Consider the following 13,533-nt stretch of genomic DNA (forward strand, 5'->3'; position numbering starts at 1 on the left):
AACTGTCAAGGCAGGATCCTGTCAGTAGCCTGGTATAAATAGAACTTGCACTTCTACTGTGAGAAGCAAAAGTTCAGTAAAGTGTTGCCTCCAGCTTCTGGCCCAAAGTAATTACATAGAGGCTGTTGCATTTGAGGTAGAAACTGCTGTTACAATTAAATAGTTATTTTAAATATCCCCCCTCTTTGTACTTGAACTTTCTTCAAGTGTTGCATCTGATCCTACTTGTCTTCCCATTGGCAGGCTGCGGTTCTTTCACTCCCAGGCTAGGATCTCCTTACTGCCAAGTCTGTACTTCTCTGAAATACGGATTTAGGCAGCTAGGGGAGGCTGTTCTTTACCTTGTGCCTGAGTGCTTTCTCAGCCCTCTCTGTCCCCTGCATAGTTTGTAGGCTGCCCCTTACGCTAGCACGGAAACACATACATGTCTGCACAGAAACAGCATGTGGTATTTACTGTGATTAGCAGAGGGAGCAGGAGGTGGGGCAGGTAATTCATTAGCTGAGCTCTGTAAATACTTGCAAGCCTTTTACACACTGCAGGTATTTCACCTCTCAAAACCTGCCCTGGAAGAGGGTCTTAAGAGAATCTCTCAGGCAGATATGCAAATTTCAGCTGTCTCTTCCCCAGGTTCTAGCTGGCTCCCTGAAGGCAACCTGCGTCTCTTGATACAGCCGTCAACATTATCTCAAAGCAAAACCCTTGTAATTTTTTTCATAAGCCTTCTTTCTTCTCTAGTTCACACAAGTTGTTGTTCCCAGAATTTTTGATTGAGGGCTAAATCCTACTTCTTTGTCATGCTGATGTGAGTCTGTCTTTTGACGTCAGTGAGAATACTGGCATGAGGAGATGAAAACACATTGTGACCTCCTCTCTCATCCATGTAACTATTAGAATATATGCTTACCTTATTTCACTTCAGCTACAAGGAAATCTGGTACATAAAAGATCATTCTTATTACTCAAATATTGGCACTTCATATAAGCCAAATAAAAGATTTATTAGAAAAAGTTGTGCTAACACAACACTGAAGTCACAATGAAATCACTTTCTGACTAACAATGAGGAGGGAGCATGAAAGGAACCTCACAAAGAAGTGTGTTACAATGGTATTTGCCAACACCCTCCAAGTAGGATCTGTGGGACTCTTCCAGCTTACCCTAATTTACATTGGTGCACACAATTGGTACAGGCACCTGCTCTTCTCTAGGTGCTTCCCTTCCTGCATATGATTTATATTACTCTTTCAGAATCAGTTCTCGCAGAAAAGCCTGAGTTTTTATAAAGGAAAAGTCAGGCCAGAGACAGTTAACTTCTTTTTTTGAGTTCTTCAAACTCTGACAAAGCTGGCACAACCTGCCAGCCACCTCCACACTGCAGATACCATCTCCTTATATGCACCCTGTCTGTCAGCTGAGCTGTGGCAACTAGCATGTCCTGCTAATTATGCCCCTTCCATAATTAAAGGAAATGGCTGATCGGGAGCAACATGGGGACGCAATATTTTCTATACTTCAGCTCCAAGTTGGGAATGCAGTTCACAGTATATTAAATGAAGTGTAGGTGTGTTCTCAGTCCTACACTTGTGGAATAATTACAAACAAACTCTGCATGTCTGCAAAATGTCACCAAAATATAACAGTGCATATTCAAAATAATCATTTAACCTTTTAATGCAGTGTTTTGTGCAGGGTTCGTCACTCAGACTTTCTGCTGTCATAAAGGACTGTTCTTAGGCTGAATGGTAGTGATAGAAAACTGAAGTGACACACTTCAGAGATGCTTCCCCTGCCACTAAAACTGTACTTGCTTGGACCATTGAGCAGAGATGTTATTTTCAGTAGACCTGAAGATGTTCAAACTGTACTTAGATGTGGTCCACTATTAAATACCTGTGAACTTGTTAGCCTGAAGTTCCTGCCTCTCCTGCTCAGATATGCCACTACATTTCTTGTGGTGGTATTGCTAAAGTCCCCTAATTTGCTGGGGCCAAGGTCAGTGGAGAGATAGAGGTGGAAACAAGATGTTTGGAATGGCCCCAGTACTGTCAACTAAAATAGTAAGAACAGGTACAAACCTTACAGTAGTGGGACCAGCAGCTAAAATAGGTAGAAAGATAGCAGAAACCTTTATCCAGTATAGTTCTCTCAGAAAGTAAGGCCCAGCAGCTCCATGAAGAGAGATGGGCTTAGGGTCATTTCCACATGCTCCTTTGTGCTCCTGCGTTTTTAAGTGAGCTGGAAGGGGTCCCAACTAAACCACTCCTCAGGATCAATTGGGCACATCAAGGAACAGGAATAGTGTAGGGAAGAGGTGAGTAGCATAACAAGGCACACAAGGCAGAGGTAATGATGTGAGAGAACTACATGATAAACAGCAACATGGGAAAACGAGTTAAGGGTGGCCTAAGGATGATTTCATCGTCGTTGTACCAGAGCAATGCAATTAAATAATTGAACTTTTGAGCAGGGAATAGCAAGTTTTCCAGAGTTTGGGTTCAAGAAGCAAGCCAGAAGATCTGACAGCATAGTATATGTGTTTGTTCTTTCCTGGCACAGAAAAGTTACTTTTCAAAGTAAATCACAGGCACAGGTCCAGAACAGAAGAAAATACCATAAAGAAATTTGAAAGCTGTGATTTAAACCGTTTCTCAATAGTAATGAGTGATTTGAAGTTACTTTGTGGTGGTAGAGACTTTAAAGGCTTGGGTGCAAGCATTAGGAGATATAAATTGCCAGTCTTCATGCCAATTAAATCCTTTTTCTTCAGATTGTTCTAGAGTTTGAACCTTTGCACCTGCTCAGTGTGTGCACATTTGTGCACACATGCCTGCACACAGATATATTGTTTTGTTTCCATAAGCTGTCTTTCTGACCAGCTCTGTTCATTATCTTGTGTCAGGTTAACTCATTATTAGAACAGCAGATGCTTAGGTACAAGCATGTACATAAATGGTGAAGGTCTGACCACTTCCATACTCATTTCTGTATTATTTCTGTATTTAATTATTTAAGTGATCAATCCAGTGTTCTGACATCCCACTGAATTAAAGGGATTCGTGTTCAGTGTCCTCATGAAATAAGCCAAGCTCATTTGTTGTATTCTAACTTTCTGTAGTCCTTGTCTAAACTTCCAGTGCTTAAAATGACCTTTACAAAAGCCTGAAATAAATGTAGTGGCAAATGTCCTTACTTTTCAGGTATTCTATAGGGCCAGAAGGCCTAGTTTTCTAATCATCTTTCACAAAGATGCACAAAATATGTACTGTCTCTATCTTTTTTCTCTGTGCAGTTGCACACATGCCAAGATGCAAACTGAAAAAGAATTCTTGCAGTTCTCAAGGATTAAAAGTATTTGCTGAAAACATCTATGCTGTGGGAGTGAGATTTCATGTTTGCAACATGCAGAAGAACATCCTGGCTTCAGTGAAATAAATCCCTTAAGCATATGATTAAGTTTATGGGTGGTGTGGGAAGAAAGGATAGTTATATAAAATCTCTTATGCTCCATTTCCTTGAACATCATATTAATTCTTTATTGAAGCTTAATTCCCATAATTACCTACTTCCCAGCTTTGTTGAAGTGAAATTTCAGGGCAGAAGCATGAGCACAGCTACCAGGGCAACTTCTAAGAGTGTGGTGCACAGGCCTTAGCTGCTTCTACAGCAGAGACTCTATTAGATGATCACGACAATCTCACACACGAGCAATCCTTCAGACACATCAGGGAGTCCCAGTGCCCTCTGCCATTTCATCTTTGTGAAGACATTCCGGTCTGATCCTCGGCAAGGCGATTGCCAAAACCGTGGAAACGGAGCAAAACAGGCCAGGCAGGTGCCTCTGAGGCCCTGTGGTCACTGTCCAGGCTATTGCCAACTTTGCTTTGAGGCAAAGAAGAAAAAGCCAACCAGAAGCCACATTATCTCCTTATATCTTCTCTATGGCAAAACTAACAGAATCAGACCTGCGCTTGTCCGATGATTATACCTTCTCCTGGTGTCCCACCTAATGCAGTTCATGATCTGAGTGCATCCACTATATGACAATATTCTCTTTTGACTAAATGCTTCTTTTCTCGTAGCTAGTTAAACAAATCTCTAGAGTGGTCACACCGACTGTCAACTTTTACAGCACTTGTCAAACACTTGACATGTCATAAGACGATTCTCGTTTTCTGATTGCTGTTATAGGTCCTTTTTTTGTACATGTTGCAGCTACACTGAAGTATTTTGAACATAGCAAGCGAGAGCTGTACATAGTATTTTAAACTTTTACAACATGGCCCTTCAAGTACCTGGTAAAATCAAATAGCTTACTGGATGAGGGCCCTAGGTTGCACAGTTTTGTTTAAAAATGTTGCTTGTGTTTCTGCACACCGCTAATGTATTTTTAGGGATTGTATTTCTGGGATGTGATTGAGCTTTTGCAACATCAGCAGATTCATGGGCTTGACATCTACATAGGTTAAGCATATGGAGTAGTATTTTACTGTGGTTGAAGCAAGCTGTCGTGATTAATGCTTTGTGTCATATAGTGAAGGAGATTAATGTGCTATGTATAGCATGCTTCCTTATCAGGTAGAGGCAGAAGGAAGTTCCTGGTACCGCTGAGCAGTCTCTCACTGTCAGCAAAAGCATGCTGTGTGGCTGTTAGGCCTGGTTAAGTAGCGTCTTGTAATTCAGCATTTTCAAGCTATGAAGCATTTGCATTGATTGATAGATGGCATAACTGCTAAAATGTATTCCTTTTCTAGTTACCATGCTGATTAAGGGATGAGTATTATTAAATCAGTTGCCAAGTTGTTAATTGGAAAACTTCTTGTTTGCTTTCACTTTTAAGAAGGCTTGTACAGAAGTAAGTTGTTCAGGATCTTGCTACATTATGGATAGCAGGTGGCACATGGATGCTGAATTTCAGGTGTCTCTGCTGGCAATGTCCAAGCTCCCAGGAGTGGGGGCCTTTGTTTCTAGACTTCAAGCATACAGGGCTTGTCCATGTACAAGAAGAGCGATTAAGAACAGGGAAGCGAGGTTTGCAAGGGAAAGGAGACATGAAAAAGCTGGAATTGTGCTGTAGCAATAAAATATATGCTTTCAGTCATCCTAGTTGGTGGGAGCAAGAAGAAGGTTAGGTTATTATTAGCTATTTTTAAAGTGTTTTTATAACTGACAGAATTTGTCTTGAGTATAATACAAGCTTTAAAGAGAGTCTGGAGGTGCTTCGGAGACTTTACTGACCAATGGATCCATACACCAGATTGTACTTAACTAGAGGTATCTTTAAGTATATAAGTAATAAATAAATAAATAAATAATAAATAAATAAGTTAATTTTTTCTCTTAAATATTCAGTCCTTTAGATTCTGCTACTGCCTGTTTTATTTTAAATGACCAGACCTTTAGATATGCAGAAGAAAAGAGTTTTCCTCTTATATTATGAAGTGTTTCTTTCTCCAGATTTTCCACCTATTCATAAACCTACCCCTATTCATAAATCCTACATGTCAGTTAGAGTTAGACATGTATTTAGAAAGATTCTAGGGGAGCTGGTTTCATGACTCCCTTTGAATTTCAGTATTAATTCTCTTTTGCTAGTGCACATTTATTGACAGTTGTGCTGTTGTGTTGTTTTTTTTTTTTTTTAAAGTAATGAAATAAATTAAGCAATTAACATTAAATTAGGATACATTTAATTTTATGCAGCATTTACTACATGTGTTTTTCTCACGGCAGCCTTAACACCAGGCAGTATTCACTTGAGCACAAATGTGTTTTTCCTCCCTGAAACATCAATACATTTTAAACATTTTGGTCCCACCACATTAAATTCACCTTTTAGTAACTGCTTAAGAATAATTACACGTTGGAGTCTTTCAATGGCAGAAGGGGGTCATTCCCTAGGCAACAGATTTTAATGTCAAAAACAAGTCCTGTGCAACTGTGGCTACACTTTTAAAACATCCTTCATAATATTTAAAGCTTAAATTCTAATGTATAAACCATTCAGTCAAATGGTGGAGCTTTCTGGCTCTGGAACATTTGTAGAAAGTGTTCCAAAGTGGTTGAAACCCTTCGGCCTCCTAACTGTAACATTGGATATTAAGAATATCAAAAAGCCCATTAACTTTGGGATTTATAGTGCTTTCCAGCATTCCAGTTTTGAAGAGAAGAGCGCTTAGCAGTTTCCCATTCTTAAATGGCAACAGAACAATAGATCCCAGTCACAATTTATTACTATTTAAAACATATAAACAACACAGCAAGTCATAGCCTATCCTATGTCATTAGCTGCAAGTGCTGTCAGTAAGCTCACTAGAAAGCCTTTCTTTTTTTTTTTTTATTATATGTACACATATGCAGCGAAGTTTAGTGTGAATAAGGCATCAGCAAAAATAAGTTCATGGAACCAATGCTTGTCAAAATGAATTTGCAAAATATGCTTTTGTAATGCTTTTTTCATTTTATTTGCCTTTTTTTATTTTTTTTTTTGCATTACTAGAGATGTAAAATTCATTTTGGATCTTGCAATTGTTTGGAAGATTGTATCTCAAGTAGAAAAGAACAAACACTGTAGAAGTCTTTAAGAATGAAAAATCTTCAATAACTATATTCTGTAACCCTGTTTTTGTATCCACTTTACAAGTGCTTTATTTGTCTAATTTAACTGAAGCATTTATAAAATGCAACAGTGAACAGTGACGTGGACTGGTAATAATGGATTTGGCAACAGTAAACAAAGGCACAGTAGTATTTGGCTTAGTGAAAAAGCAGAAGTTTTTACCTTTTGTTCTTTGGTTGCATTTTAAAAATGTAGGACCTGGCTTGGGTCTAATACCCAGCTACTTATGCATAGAGTTAGTTTTTGCTGTTGCCTTAGAATTAATGATAACATTCATCAAAATTATGTTTGGGGCTCCAGGGAGGCGGTTTCCTAATCTTCTGTATATAATACAGATACTTTGAAATAAAAATGAGCTTTGCAGAAATGCATTTTGGGACTGGTGTCTGGTACCAGAAATAGCTCCACTGATGTCAGTGAAACTGTGACGTGTGTCAAATGGACAGACACATTGTAGAATTTGTATCTTCAGAGGTGCAGAGCATAAACTGATCCTGATAACGCAAGTTCAGCAGTCAGAGCAGGCCTGTACTAATATACATGTATAAAATGACCATAGCAGCAACTCCTGACCCATGTCTTGGAAATGTGATAGGCCACCTAATGGACTCCTGCGTGAAGCCTTATTGTAACACTGAAAATGGACGAGAGAATCTGGGGTGATGGGACCACAAAGCCAACATCAGTAGATATTTTGGGCTGCATCATTACCTTCAGCTGGAGCTTTTGCTGAGGGATAGGTAAAGAGAAGTCGTAGTCCCAATGCTGCTTTTCTAGGATTCTGGAGAAACATTTTGCTGCTGCTGCTGCCTGCCTGCATTGTGTTCGACTCAGCCTCAGACTATCAGAGCCCATAAATAGAAATCTTACTCTAAAAGTTAAACAGCTTCTTTATGCTTGTTGCTGTGCCACTGCCTCTTTTATGGAACACAGGGAGGTATTCAGTCTTAGCAGCAGGGTTTATTATTTGAAGATGAATATCAGATAAAGTTTACTTCTGAAAACATAAGGCGGCATAGACTTGAGTGCTGAAGGAAACAAGTATAGATAAACGTTGAATAAACATTGTGGGTCTTGCCTCTTCAGTATGACTGCTACAAACGTAGCGCTTTGCAGCTGCAAAGGGCCCATAAGGACAAATGGAATAATAACTGCTGTGATCCAGGGGGTGAAATGTAGAGCTGGTGGCAGAAGAGCACAGTTTTCTTGGCTCTGCCACAAATGAGCTCAATGACATTTGCCCATTCCCCTTCATGTGCCGTTTCTTCTTTTTTTTTTCCTCATCCTCTGGTTGACTTGACTAAATAGTCAGTCTCTGCCTTGAGGAGCTAACAGTCAGTGAGCCTTTCTGTATGGATGGTATCTGTCATAACAGGGCTGTTAACACAGCTGAAGTATGTGTGCTACTATAATACAACCATATGAGGAAGTTTCCCTTATAACCTCACATGTAATCGTCTCCTATAACAATATCCTTTATTGCTGGATATGCTGGAATATAACTTGCCTATAAATACCAAGGTTAACACTAGGGAGGCAGAAAGAAGTTGTAAGCTAAAGGACAATGTTGGCCTAAGAACACAGGGGTATCAAGTGGCCTTGAATAAATTCAGTCTGGAAATTAAGATAAGTTTCCTAATATTACAGTTCTGGACAGTCTACCATAGGTAGTAAAGAGTGGAAAAAAATACATGTGTATATATAAGACTCAACTAGTTTACAAAAGCAATTGTATAATGCAATGCCTACAACTGCAAGGCCAAGTTTAAGGAACAGACAGGGAAGTCCCTTTCAAGGAGCTGAAGTCCCTTCTTTTCGATTTATTTGAACTGGCTTTGCACAACCATGCCTTTATTCTTTTCCACTTCTTTTTAATATAAAATCTCTTCTTCAACTAAAGGAGTTTCTGGAACTAAAAATATTAACTGTTATGAAGGCTTTTCCCATTTTTTTCACACCTATAGAATGCTCACGCTCTTCTCTCTTCCCATTATACTTCAGAACAGCCTTTTTGGCAAGTGCAGCAAGAGCTTATGTTGTGAAGTATTGCTAACGAGAAAAAAGGTCTGTATTTTTAGATGTCTTTTAATGCAACTTAGCAATTGGAAGTAAGCCACCATTTTACATTATTACATCTCCCAGGATCACTATGAGGCATTCCGCAGAGCATATTTTCCAGTGGTTCGGGAAGGCAGTGATGTATTCCAGGAGTGGCCTTCATTCAGGATTGTCAGAAATAACTGTAGTATTGCTGGGATTAATGGTACTTTTATCTGTCTGATTTAAAAGCTTTCCACTTATCTAGTTGTCTGCCTGTCATAAAAATCTGCCGTGTCATAATGTACTCATTCCACTGCTAGCTAGGAACTAGTGTGAAGGTGTTTTTGTAGTGTTTTTACAGGTTTAATTGGATCTAAACTATCTGCCTTCTCATAGTCTGTAAAGGATATCCTGTCAGAAACAATTTCTTACTACATCTGTGTTGAAAAGTCAAGAGCAGCTAGAGAATGGGCTTATGTCTGTAAAACCCTGTAACCCCGTAGCCTTTCTGTCCACAGTAATTGTTTTAGATGATTGCAGCTTGGGGCTCAAAGTGTTCAGAAATAGCCAAGCTTAAGATGTCAGCTGGGAGACTGAGGTGTACCTCACTGTGTTCTGCCTTTGCTTCATCTGTCCTGGTGTAATGAATGAAACCAGCCCAGCTCCTGGGGCCCTTAGCACCTCCTTCTCCTAGATCGTGCTCCAGACCTCAACCGAAGTCCAGAGCAGTGCATATGTTTGCATGTAAACTACAGTTACGGTGAGAGAATGGGTCCTAAGGACAGATTGTGGGAACATCTTTTACATTTTTGTGTTGTTCTGTGTAGTTTTGCAATGTCAGCTGAAATCATCTAGATGTAGTTCTATTGTGGCTTTTAATAGCCAAGGTCCCCTTCTTGGAAGAGAATCTGGAAGGCAGTAGCCGAGGCTTGCTAATGTAAAGACTGCACAAATCAGACCAGCTCTTTGAAGCAAAAATGAATTTGGAAAGGGAACAAAAAAGAAAAAGCAGAAAACTAAATGCCTGCCAAGGAATAAACTGCAGTCCCATGTGGTTTGCTAGATAGTTTTAGATGTAGAATTTCTTAACAGTCCAACTTGGAGATCATGTTGATCACCACTTCAGTGTTGAGACTTAGGAGAGCATGTTTGCTTATCTACACCAGAGTGAGATTTTCCCCCACTCTTTAAAAATAATGAAATCTTCAGATATTTGTGCTAATGTTGCAGAAACTGTTTTGGTTTGAAGAAAGAGCTATATGTGACTGAATAGAAAACAGTGTAGCTAAGCTAAGTGTGGAGTAAAGCAAAGTCTAAAACATTATTACAGCTTTGTATGTATGGTAATAAAAAGTTTTGAGGGTTTGATTGACTAAAAAGTTAGGTACATAACTAAAAAATAGAGGATCTGTAGATAATTGGTACATCAAAGGACCAAAAAAGAACTATAGGAGGGACTTTGGATATTGTATGGAAGAATGAGCAGAATGGGAAATACCCTAACGTAGCATTCAAAGAGAAAAGCACAAGTATGGGATACCACCAGTGACAGGAGCCTATGTGTAAACTTAGTGTTCCAGTAAAGTAACAAATACAAAAATTCACTGCACACTGAACAGAGAAGATATGTATGTATCTATATATAGAGATATATAGTTATATATATGTCCCTATATAGATATATAGGGATCTGGTTAAATCTTTGAGATAAAAGACTTGTAACACAAACATACTTGATTCAAGATGTTGGACACGTGTGTTTGTTATCTATCACATACATATATTTATATATATGTGCTATTTGCTATTAATAAAACAGTGGTTTATGATATAGCAGGTTACAGTAGCTGTGCTCCTTAACACATCAACTCTGCTTACCAGTGTTTCTGAATTGTGGCCATGCTTTGTTACAACAGAGGTGTTTAAAGCTGCTATAGAGATTTAGAGGATCAATATCCATTAAAATAAATGCATTTCCAACATTTAGATTTTGAGGAAGAAAAATTGTGATTAAAATCTTGAAAGAGTGGTTAAAATTCCCATGCCTGTATGTATGTATTGCTGTTTGCTAGCACTACTAGTGAAAAATACATATATTTCATAGGCTTTAGACCCCTTCTTCTGTGGGTGTTTGAAAAGGGCTAAAACAACCTGTGACTTTAAGAACATGTAAAATGGATGGCTTGTACCAGCAGAGAAAAGTGAGCTTTGGAAACTTTTCTTTCTTCTCAGGTGAAACTCCATGTTCCTTTTCCTTTCAAGGTGGCAATGTCCTTGGCATGCTTCCAGAGTTTTGATTCTGACTGAAAATGCTCTTTGTTATAAAAACATGTTTTGCTATTTGGGATGGATTGCATGAAAGCTTATAGGAAGTATTTCCTCCTTAAACCAAGCTAAGCTAATACTTCCCCTAAAATCCATTCTGAAACCTGATTTCCATTTGCAAACATTTTATTGAAAAAAAATTTTATCCAGTGTTAGCTTTCACTGTGCACTTGTACAGCGGATAAAATGGATGTGATAGCTTCATTAGAATGACAAACAATTCTGATTCAAACATATTTAATTCTGCTTTACTTGCATGATGATCCTTACTCTGCAAAACATTCTAGATCTTACTGTCCTTGGGCATGTGATATTTCCGCATGGATTAACTGATACAGAGCAAGCTCTTTTATGTACACTACTTAAGCACAACATGTTTACCTTCCAGTGTTTTCCTTCTCTGACTGCTTGCCATTCAGTAAACATTTATTTTGTATATTGTATAGGAGATACCATTTTCTGTTTATATTCAGCTTTCCCTGTGTCCTACTACAGTTTACCCAATGAATCTTGCTCGCTCTTCTTTCTTACTGGGTAAGTTTTCTGGTGTGATCATTTTTATTTTTTTTTTTCCGTAGAACATGTTTCCAAAGAAAGTTCATTTTGGTTTGTGGCCAAACATTATGTCCATTAAATCTGTAGGGTTACCTAGGTCTGTAGGTTAAGTTTAGTTATGGATATGTATGTTGATATATTTGATGCCACATATGTTTACCTCTTTCGTCAGTGATTTGACAGTAAAATGCCCTGTCAATCAAATACATTTTTTTTCTAACTACTCTTTTTGATGCAGCTGCATATAGATATATTTCTGTACTTTCTGTCTTCTCTGCTTTTCAGGATGATGGATTTCTAGGCATCTTCTTCCCAATTCAGTTCTTTATTTTGGATTGCTCTTTGCTAGAATTATTTGCTACCATTTTGCATGTTCTCATTTGATGTCTTTCCCATTTACCTAGTTCATTACAGCTTTATCATCTTGTTTTGATAGCAGCTCCTAGATAACTGTCTGTTCTTTAAACATTGTAGTTGATTCTACTTTTTCAGATTATTAAAGACTGTATAAAAAGCTAGGCTCACTGCTGATCAGTGTGGCAGCCTCAAGACTTCTTTCATGAAGTTCAGTTTTCAAATTCAAAGAAATCCTGATCTTCTGACCTCAGTTTGCTTCTATCTGTTCTTTCTGCAGATTAGTTTTTCCAATAAGGAATAGTTTGAATTTAGAAACTCTATTAAATGCTTCACTAATAATCATATACAGTAACTCAAATGTATTGTCCTTCCTCCACTTAGTTATTAATTTGATAAGACTGTCTGACTAGTGTGAATTTTCCATCTTGCTGGTCATGGAGAAAATTGCTAAAATGGAAGAGTTACTGGCTTCCTCTTCCTGTTCTCTGTAAAAGATGGTTGGTACATAGATGTTTTGAAATATCTGCAGATCATGACCTGAGGACTGAAGCTGTTTTCTATCCCAAGGGGTATTTGTAAAATAGAGCAGCATTGACTTCCTTGGAGTAAAGTCCAGTAGCATAGTTGTAGGGTTCTGGCATCTGATCTGGGCTGACCTTGTAATACATTCCCTTTTTGTGATGACTTTGTGTTTAAGAGGATGTTACTTGAACAATACAGTCCTGTCCTTCCCTAGTTGAAAACAGTCAGTACAGACAGAAATTCGAGTTAAGCCATGGCAATGTTATAATAGCACATGTACCTGGAAAGCTGAAAAGGTTTCAGCATGAATTCCAAAAGCACTTGGATACAAATGCCGCAGAGTGGCTATGGCATGTTATGTCCCACCCTGTGAATTTTATGTGAATTCGTCCTTGTAAACTTCTCTACAGGTACACAGAACTAGCAAGCATATAGTAGCTAATGTGTGCCCAGTGTCAAGAGACACATCAGGGGTATATGCATCCTACTTTACACCGGGCATGAGAATTTTAATACCTAATGAGCTGTGAAGTGCAGAGCTGGTTGGTGGAATATAATTCCCAATGGAACATGTTGTGCAGATCTCTCACAGGATTATCAAATACCTTTTATACTCGGCAGATTTTAATCTTTGAGACGACTTGTTCAGTTTTATGGGATTACAGTGAATGTGATTAAAGTTACAGATTGTGTTGGAATAGACCTGATTTCACTGTCAAACAAAATACCATGGTAATTCTGTGTTGCTGGCTGGGAGATATGAGGTGCCAATTAATTGCTTCTTTTCCTTTTTTTGTTTGTTTGTTTTCTTTTTTACTTTCATAAAATCTCTTGGCACAATTGTGCCTACCAGTTACATCATAAATGAGTAGATAACAGCATGGGCATAAACAAATGGAAGGCTCTACTAAATTTGCAAATACACATGTATGGAAGGAAATGTTCAAGATCTGTGCAGCCAAAGTTGTTAACTGCTTACAAACAAATGCACATCTTGTCATACAAAACATCTGCAAATGTTAAGGGACAAACAAAGGCTGATTTTAAAGTTGCAAGACTGAAGTGCAAAGAAGACTGAGCAGAGAAGTGGTCTTTTCATCTGTCTGTTGTGCCTC

At 38.4% G+C, this 13,533-nt stretch overlaps 1 protein-coding gene across 10 annotated transcripts in view; it reads left to right on the plus strand.

Moving 5' to 3' along the window:
• The window catches only part of PLCB1 (phospholipase C beta 1), a 376,130-nt gene that overhangs the window by 235,092 nt on the left and 127,505 nt on the right, over nt 1-13,533 (plus strand). The window lies entirely within an intron of this gene.

Source organism: Anas acuta, chromosome 3 (assembly GCF_963932015.1).
Source record: "Anas acuta chromosome 3, bAnaAcu1.1, whole genome shotgun sequence".
NCBI classification, from domain to species: domain Eukaryota; kingdom Metazoa; phylum Chordata; class Aves; order Anseriformes; family Anatidae; genus Anas; species Anas acuta.